Below are 9,649 nucleotides of genomic sequence, written 5' to 3' on the forward strand. Positions count from 1 at the left end.
TTAGATGCCCGGCGATGAGATCCCCCCCATTCACACTGCCTGCCCAGGAGTACACCTCACTGGAGGTCCGCTCACGGGGCAGCTGTCTGTGTGACTGTCCGCCTGTCTGTCCATCTGTCTGTCCATCTGTCTGTCTGTCTGCCTGTCTGTCTGCTGCCTCCTGCAGCTCAGGAACATTTCCATCCAAAGCAAAGTAATGGATTTGCCATTGAAAAGAAGTCGTCTCTGTTATTCTCCCCCGCTCTCCAGGCTGCCTCTGCTGCTCCAGCACTGGAGAAGTGCTCGGCAATGTCCTGCTTGCCTGCATCAAAACAGAACCGAGTACTTCTGTGTAACTGATGCCAATGGAGAGGTGGATATCACTACCTGTGCACACAGGTGTGACACAGAGCTCTCCCTGTGAGTGCGCAGAGGCTTTTAAAGCCGTCAGCAGGCGGTAATTGCCCACATTGGCCTCTGGACAGGAGGGAAACTCACAGCAACGGTGCAATCAGACCCAGCTGAGAGCCACACCGTGAGACCTCACCGCAGTGAGCGCCTCGTGGTGAGCACACGCCAGGTCCTGGCAGGTTGGTGCACGCAGGTTGGTATCTCCTACACAGGTGGGGATGGGGCAGGCAGGGTCCCACCCCGCTCCCCGCTCGGCTCCATCGCGTCGACGCCGCCCTCCGCTTTGCCGCATGGAGGTTTGGTGCCATTCTGGGCACGGCGGGTTTAATCTCTCCCACATCTGGAGGGAAGCATCGAAAGTCAGAAAACCCACTTTAATGAGAAGCTGCCTCTTTCTGCTCCACAACGCCGAGGCTTTAATTATGCCGTAGCGCTGCGCTGACAGCAGCCGGCCGCGGCGCATCGGGGCGATAATGAGACCTGTTGGCTCTCCAGCAGAGGAGAACCGTAATTTTCGAGTGCAGCGCTTCTGTGCATCCTCTGAGGAAATGCAATCGCTCAGAACCAGGGAGTTTGACAGCACGCCGGCTCTAATACAGCCATTGAAACGTTTCCTTGTCAGCAGCGGTGCAGCCACGTGTCCGTCACGAGAATTTCCCTCTATGAACTTCTGGATTTTAGCAAAAAAACGAATGGCCGGGAATCACCCCTCAGCCCTGGGTTTGCACGGAGCTTCCTGCCGTTGCTTTGGGGTTTGCTGACAGAGGGGCAGTGGCAGAGGAGCGGGAGGTGCCTCTCCTGGGTGGACGTTATGGTTTGTGGACGAGGAGGGGGATGGAGGAGCTGCCATCTGTGGTTTGGTGGCTCCGAGGCAGTCTCCCCCTGCGCTCTGCCCGGTGTAACCCAGCGCCCACCGCTGCCGTGCCTTTCCCAGAGCAACGCACAGAGCTGTGCTTGGGGCTCCCCGCGCTTTGGGAATCCTTTCAGCAGGGACACAGGCATCGATTTCACACTGATTGCTCTGATTTTCTCTGGTGAGCGATGCTAATGGCACCCATCGGCTCTGCGTGGTTCGGTTTCGCTGCTTGCAGGCTTTAATGGTCAGCACAACCCGAGAGGTCTCCGTGTCCAGGATCCTCCTCTTGGAGGATGCAGGGGGGCCCTGGGCTGCTGCTGCCCCACTGCTGCCTTTGGGTGCTGGCCGTGCAGTGCGGGCACAAGGCAGCCCCACACGGTGCATGGCGTTACGGCAGGAAACCGCAGCGGCTGCCTGCAGCAGCAGCATCAGGATTCATTCCTGTTTACGCAAAGCCCGGCAATCCCCGGCGATAAAGCAGCAGGTGACTGCAAAGTAAACGACTCAAAGACAAAATCACCGCTCAGGTTTTGTAATCAGCTCTTCCTGGCGTTGCCCGGGGACCGCAGAACCCGGAGCACAGCAGCGGGAGACGTCTGTCGTTCCCTCCCCAAACCCAGTTTGCTGTGCACAGCAGAGCAGCCCCCGGCATCGGCCCATCCCAACACACAGCTGTGCTGCCGGGGGTCCCAACTCCTCCCAGAGGTCCCAATCCCCGCCTGCCTCACATGTGGGGCCATCCTTCCCCAAACAAAGCGGTCCCTACGAACCATGCATTATGCAAACAGCTGAGCTGGCAGGGGGACGACCTGCATGCGCAATTAAAGACGAGAGAAGGGAAAAGTCATTCTGCATACAGGTTAGTTAATTCCGTGTCTTTTTTTTTCCCCTGCACGATGTTTCCTACAGAAAATGGGATGAAGAGCCTCCAAGGTTTATGTGCTCCCTCTGAGGTGTGATGGGATCAGTGGGGCTGCGGTTGGCGACGCTCAGCCCTCTTTCATTTCAATGGGGTGCAGGCTTTAGGGCTGCCCACCTGAGCTCAGCAGCACCACTATTTCTTTTCTTAGCCGTCATTCATGGCCTTTATGGAAGTAATCCACCTACAGTGAGGGCCATGCAGACCGCTGGGCAGGAATCAGCAGCGTGGCATCGTCTGCTGTCCTATTACCAAAGCGTGGGGGAAGCTCTGCCATCCACCAGTGACAAATGCTGGGTGAGCAGTGGGCGCTGCCGTGCAGAGCCGTGGGCTGTTTGTCCAAGCGCTCCGTTGGATGCTTACGAGCAACTCAGATATTTGCACCCATAATGTGTGTGCTCACACAGGGCTGTTCTGCAGGAGGAGGCGGTCCCCAAACCCCAGCACAGAGGTTCAGCTTCAGTTCCCCCATTAATCCCGGGGGGTATTTTGATAGTGTGCCTTTAACGAGGAGGGGAACTTATGAGCTCACTGAGTTGGGCTTCATGTCGCTTCCTTGTCTTGCTGACACATCCTAATTGTGCTGTCCTTGCTCCGGAGCCTGCAGCTCCGTTCTGGGCTGTGCCAAAGGGCGGCACAGAGCTGGTGCTGTGTTCCACCCTCAGCCTCTGCCTGCACCCACAGCCCCGGGCTCTGCTCTGCTCTCCTCTCCCCACAGGACGGCAGCACTGCACACCCCAGCACTCTCACTGTCTCCTCCAGCTGCGCTGCCATGGGTTGAAGCGTTGGGAATGGGCAGAGCTGCAGTGATGGGCGCAGGGCAGAGCGCGCACAGAGCAGGGAATCACTGAGGTGCATCTCCTCCTCAGTGCTCCCAGAGGCACTTCCCAACCCAGCCCTGGGCTGCTGCAGTCGTCCTTCCCATCCCAAAATCCAGGGGCAAAGCAGGGCTGCCAGACCCCCCTCCTCACTGCCTTGCAGACTGACTGCACAGTGCTGGGATGGGCTCAGGGCCTCACCAGGTTGTTTTCCAGCCTTCTGTTCCCTGTTTGTATCACTTACTTTTATGTCGCCTGCGGTGTTTGTTGCTCTTTCACAGCTTCTGCCATGGGCTGGGAGCCCTGTGCTGAGCCTGGAGTGGGGCTGAGAGGAGGAGGAGGAGGAGGAGGAGGAGGAGGAGGAGGAGGAGGAGGAGGAGGAGGAGGAGGAGGAGGATGAAGCTGCATGGGCAGCACACAGCGCAGTGCTGAGCCCCGGGGAGGGCGGATTTCAGAGGGCGTTTTATGGCGACCATTAAAAGTAAATGTGCCATTGCCCTCCCTGGGAAAGAGAACATAAAAAAACCCCAACCAAAAAGCAGCAGAAGAGCAGGTTTTATTCCATTTTGTTTTCTATGGGGGCAGTGGGAATGAATTATTCAACAGGCACACGGCAGTGAGTTTGGCACTGCGGGAACCACAACAGCACGGAGCTCAGAGGGATGCGGTGCCCATCACAGCCCGTGTCCCACACTGCACTCAGAGCACGGAACCATCAGCAGTTCCGGCTGTGTTCCCATTCCTGTGCTCTGCTTTGCTCATCGTTGGAAGGAGAACATGGAGACGTCTCTGGAAATCCTCTGTGTATCCGATCACTCTCAGCTCAGGGTCCGACTCCCTGTTAGCATCTGCACCTTTGCTTCTTAATGAGAGGTTTTCATGTATTAACACTTCACTCAGCCCATAGCTAAGTCACTGTTAGGCCAATGTGGAATGCGTTTCCCATCCCCACCAATGCTGGAACATCTCCCCAAACGCTTCCTCGGGCACTGAGGGCTGAATGGCCCCAGGAAGGAGCGCATCGCACCTCTGCTGCCCCACGGTGGGCTCAGCCCTGCGGCCATCATGAGATGGTTTTAATTAGAATCTCAGTAATATAAATAAAATCCCCCAAAGCCAGAGCTCTTCAGGAGGTGCCCATCCACGTCCTTGAAGCAGTGTGTGCCGAAGTCAGAAGGAGGCACAAAACCTCCCTGGGAAACGCCAGTGAGCGCAGCGCTGCACGTGCAGGAATGCAGGGAACCCCTATTTGCTCCCAGCTGTGATTTTCTGCTCCTCTGATGCAGTAAATGTGGCAGTGTGGAAGGCCTTCAGCACAGGGATGGAGGGAGGGGGGTGGGGATGGGCGGAGGGTGCAGTGCCCAGGAATTGCGCTCAGGAAACATCGCTCCCTTTGCCCCTATAGACGTCCACCTCCGCTTACTGCCAACCACAGCGCTGTGGCTTCTTAGAAATCCTTCACCTCCGCGGTGCTCCTTGGCCTCTCCCTCCCGTGAATGGATTTCAGCTCACGTCAGTGGGGTGATTAAATTAAGCCTTGAAATTGGAGGGGTGTGTTGGCACCTTCCCGAGGACAGCGGGTTGGAGGGAGGCGAAGCGGCCGCGGCGGAGCTGTGAGCGCCGCACTGCTGCAGTGGGCTGGGGGTGCCCACTGGGTTTTCCCTGCTGCTCCTTTCCTCTGTCTGCTGCTGGGTTGGGCGCCTCATCTCCCAGGCACTCAGGGCTGGGGGTGCTGCAGCCCATCTGGGTGGGTCTGGGACACCCAAAGCTCTCCCCACAGCCTCTGCTTGTTGCAGGGAAAGGAGCGGTGATGGCAGAGATGCGTAACGTTTCCATCTCCTGCCGCCTCGGCTCCCAACACGCATGGCACCGTCATGGTCAGAAATGTAATTTGGGTGATGGATGAGCTCTGCACGGTTCCTGTAATATCCTCGTGCCATTGTTAAGCAGCATGCATTACCCCGTGATAAACAGCCGCCTGTTTGGGGCACCCTTGCAATGCAGGGGGTGGATGGGGAAGGAAGCCGGGCGCTCCGCTGGGGCAGAAGTGGGGCTGTGCCCCACAGCTCGTGGGTCAGGGTGCTCAGGGCTGTGCACATGGGCTGTATGCAGTGCTGCTGTGCACTCTGCAGCCTGCACGAGGCAGATCTGCCATCGAGCCGCTTTGCAGCCTGAGTGAGGCCAATGCTTGTACGGAGTTGGAGCACTCATTTCAATACCATGAAGGTCTGATGCCTTCTTGCTGACACAGGAAGGGAAGGCCGGTGAGCCAAAGCCGACAGCACACTGGGATCAATACCAACTTCTCTGTGTGTGCCAAGTGCCGGCCCACAGGACGCAGTGGGAGCCGCCCTGACCCTTGCAGAGTCCCCAAAGCACGAGGTTGGGTACATGCACGGTCCCAGCATTCCCTTTCCCCAGCAGCAGCAGTGCTGGAGCTCATAGGAGAGCATCACACCCAGCAATGGATGGCAGCTGTCGCTATTCCTTCAGTTCCTTCAGCTCTTCTGCACCAGGAAACGGAGACAAACTGAGGGCTTATGGGCGCTGTGCCCCCCAACCAGCAGCTCCTTAGCAATGGGGAAGGGATGGTAGGGCCCCTTTGCACCAAACTCCATCGGATTTCTGCCCACCAGCACTGCAGGACGGGGCCTTCCACACACGGAGGCTGCACGGAGCTCCGGGTTTGCTTTCCAAAGGCTCAGAACTGTGCAGGGCTTTGTGCTCTGAGCACACCAGAATTGTTCCTGGTTGCCTGAAAGCCTTTTGCTTCACAAAGTGATCTTCCGTTAGGAAAGCTTTTGCTGTGCAAAGCGTGGCTCATTGGTAACACCAAGCCAATGGGATCGTAGCTATTGATTTTTTTTCCTGCTTCTGCCACTATCTGAGCACCTTGAAAACATTTCTGCAGCAAACGACGGGCACTTTGGGGCAGCACTGTAATTGCAGGAGCTCAGCAGACCGTTTCCCTGAATGCAGCCTCGTTGTCCCGACAGCAAATTTGTCACCAATTGAAAGCAACTCTTGGAAATGTGTGCACTGAAAGAGCCCAGCGGCCACACGCGGGTCAGAGAAAAAAGCTTTGAATTCCCCACGGCACTGAAAGAAGAGGCAAAGCCGGGATGGGGACAGGACACGGCCCCCAGGGCTGCATCGGTGCCATCAGCACTACATCACCACGCAGACACGGGGAGGCGGCATTGGCACACATTGGCCACGAGCAGGAGAGGGTGGAGCAGCAGTGGGGTGCAGCCATGTGCAGACTGAGGTGTTCGGTTCAGTGGGGCGGGATGGGGTTGGTGATCTTGGAGGTCTTTTCCACCCTTAATGACTCTTTGAGAGGTGATGTGTGGGGAAACCCACCCAGCGCTGCACCCGCCGGGATCAGCCCTTCCTGCACCTGCTGAGGCCCCGGGCCTGGGGCTAATTAACACACAGGCATTGGGAGACCGTCATTATGATATCGTGCATTAATAGGGAGCAGCTGTCCCCTTCTTTGCAGGTGGGGCTACCTTTAGAAAAGCATTAACTCCTCCCCTCCTCCCCGTGCTGCCCGGCCATGGGTGTGCACTGAGCAAACAGCAGCCGGGGGGGTCACAAAGCAGAGGGTTTCCCCGAAGCGCCTCTGGGCCCCACAGCCCAACTCCGGAGGGTTGGAGGCCCTTCATGGGGAGCTCCGCGGTCCGATGAAGCGTTGCTCATCGGTGTTGAAATCCCTTCGCTTTTCCTCCCTCGAATCTGCTCTCCTTTAAGCCTTCATTACCCCCCAAACCTCGGGCCCCATTCCCTGTGGCTGCCGTTGGAACTCTGCTATCGACACACCGAACCCACTCCGTCACTGTTAATTAACACAGCGGTTTTAATGAAGGCTCAGACCTCGGGGCCACGGCTGGAAATCCATAGGCGTGGGGAGCAGCTCAGCCCCACACCCGCTTTGCCCTACAGATCCCCATCCCGGGGAATGGGATAAGGCACAGAGAACCATTAACCCCAGGAACACCCGATGATTTCGGGGTTGATTCTCACTCCCAAAGCAGACATTTATTCCCCAAATGTACATTTTAACGACATTTCCACCAAAACAAAAAAAGGAACGGGGGTTCTTTTGTTGGGATTGCTTTTGAAGTCCCATTAATTCTCAGTTCGACTGATGCATATTCAGAACGGTGTAAGTGGGGCCCTCACTGCTTCAATTAGCATTAATGCACAATTATTTTCCTCCATATTTATGCTGCTCTCGCAGGGCATGGTTCAGGGTTGTTATTAGTATTTTATCTATTTATTTATTTATTACATTTGTATGTTAATTCAGCATTTAAAAGATCCTTCTCCCCAAACTGCTTGCATGGTAATAAAGCAAAATGAGGGGGTGAGAGATGTGCGGCCGAAACACGGGGGGAAGTCAGAGGATGGAGGCTGTCCGTCAAAGCAGGAGATAAATCCTGGCTTCTGCCAGACCCGAAGGGGTAATTGCACCTAACGTGGACATTGCACTGAATCACTGCATTCCTTTTTGCTGCTGGGAACAGAGCACAGAACCCAGTGCTGGAAATGGCTCAGCCCCATGGTTCCATGGCCCCATCAGCCCCAACCCTATGGCACCACAACCCCATCAGCCCCAACCCCATCATCACAACCCCATCAACCCCAACCCTATGGCACCACAACCCCATCAACGCCAACCTATGATATCACAACCCCATCAGCCCCAACCCCACCAACCCCAGCCCTATCAGTCCCAGCCCCATAGTACCACAGCCCCTTCGGCCCCACGCTGTGCCCCTCTCTGCCCCACACCTCCCGCAGCGGTTGGCTGTGTGCAAACGGAGCTGGAAATGAGAAGGACCCACGGGGGGCTCCTCATTCCATTGCAGGACCTGCAAGGAGAGGAGACAGCCCCGACCCCACGTGGGAGTGCGTGTGTGTGCAGGGATGTGCCGCCCTCTGTGGTGCTCCGAGCGCTGATGGGCGAACATCCATTTGTATCAATGGAGATACCAGCAAACACACACGGTGCGCGTGGGGACGTACATAGGACCGGCCCGTGCCCGGAGCCATTTCGGGTGCCTGCATGGACTCGGGGCTCATCCGCGTCGGGACGGGGTCTGCAGCCCTCCGGGGGTCCGCGACGCTCAGCGCCGGGCGCTGCAACACTGCGCCCAACGGAGCGCTGCGGCCGCGATCGCGGAGCTTTGGCCCCATCTGGCGGCAGAGCGGGGACTGCGGCCGGGAACGGCACCACGCAGCCCCTCATACCCCCTCGTGACCCCTCACGGCCCCTCATGGCCTCTCATGACCCCTCATAGCCCCTCATAGCCCCCCGGCTGCAGCATCTCAAATGAAAGAGCTGTGTCGGTCGTGTCCGTGTTGGAAGCTTTGAGAGCTGTGGGGTAGGGAGGGAAAAGCAAACAGGAGGTGTCTGCAGGCTGCAAGTGTCCTAAAAACGTCCTCCTCCTGTTCCCAGAAGGGTGCACACCATTCCCAGCCGGCCCCAGGAGCAGAGAGATGGGATTCCCATCAGCAGGGATGTGGTAGTGGACATGGGCTGTGCGTGGGGCTGTGTGGAAGAGCTCCTGGAGCTGCAGGACGGCCCCACAGGAGAGCAAATGAGGAGTGGTGGATCCCCCCGGGACATGGACTGCAGGGCTCACAGCCACAGAAGCACTGGGTTTGTTGGATGGGAACACGGCTGCATTTCGTGGTGCTCTCAGAGCTGCTGTTGCAGGAAGGAATGGGGAATCGCTGGCACCGTTCGCAGCCTGAGCTGCAGGAACATCGTAATTAACCTCATTAAACCCACCTGGGCAGGAATGGGAAGGTGGGATTAATGGGGAGCAGGGAAAGAGCTGAGTGCAGACTCAGGGCCCCATACAGCCCCGACCACAGCAGTGCCCGGTGTGTGTGGGCTCAGTGCCACTGGGAGAGCGTGGGGCGGCTCCGACCCCAGAAAGAGCAGCAAAGGTTCTGCCCGCAGCCAGAGCTGCTGTGTGGGGATCCCAGGGCAGCGGGCGGCCATTCAGTGCCCACCATCCCTCCTTCAGAGCTGCCCCTCGCAGCCCCTGCAGCCCCTCCAGGGACGGTGACCCCACCGCTCCCTGTGCAGTGTGTGCCAATGCATCCCCTCTCAGTGGGCACGGGGGGGGTGTGGGTTTATTGGCCGTGGGGTGGGTGGCTGAGATCATCCCAGTGCTTTTTTCCACTGTGATTCCTCCAACGCAGCCCCTCTCCTGTGACAGTGCCAGTTCTGGTGAGCGGTGAGGAATGCAGAGCTGTAATTAACTCCTGCAAAGAGTCACTCTGCTCATTCCAGGCCTGGAGCCGGCAGTGCCTGAACGCGATGGATCCCAGCAGAGCTGCCCAGGCCGTGTTGGCAGCACACTGATCTGCTTTTAGGGAGCAAACGTGGAGCAGCCCAGCCTGAAAGCAACAAGTGGGGCCCACGGCTCCCCGGCAGCACCCGTAGGGCAGCTCCCAGCAGCGCACAGCTGGGGCTGCTCTGCTATCACTGCGCACAGCTGACGCTGAGGGCACGGCCCATTCCTGTTTAAAAGCTGTGTGCTCTCTGCAAGGGAGTGGGCTTCTGGGGGAGGTGGGATGGATATGGGGGTGCTGGGGGGAGGGCTGCGTGCTGCTTGGCCTCTGCTGCTTGCTCAGCCCCAGCGGAAT

The sequence above is a fragment of the Gallus gallus genome, chromosome 23, assembly GCF_016699485.2.
Source record: "Gallus gallus isolate bGalGal1 chromosome 23, bGalGal1.mat.broiler.GRCg7b, whole genome shotgun sequence".
NCBI classification, from domain to species: Eukaryota; Metazoa; Chordata; class Aves; order Galliformes; family Phasianidae; genus Gallus; species Gallus gallus.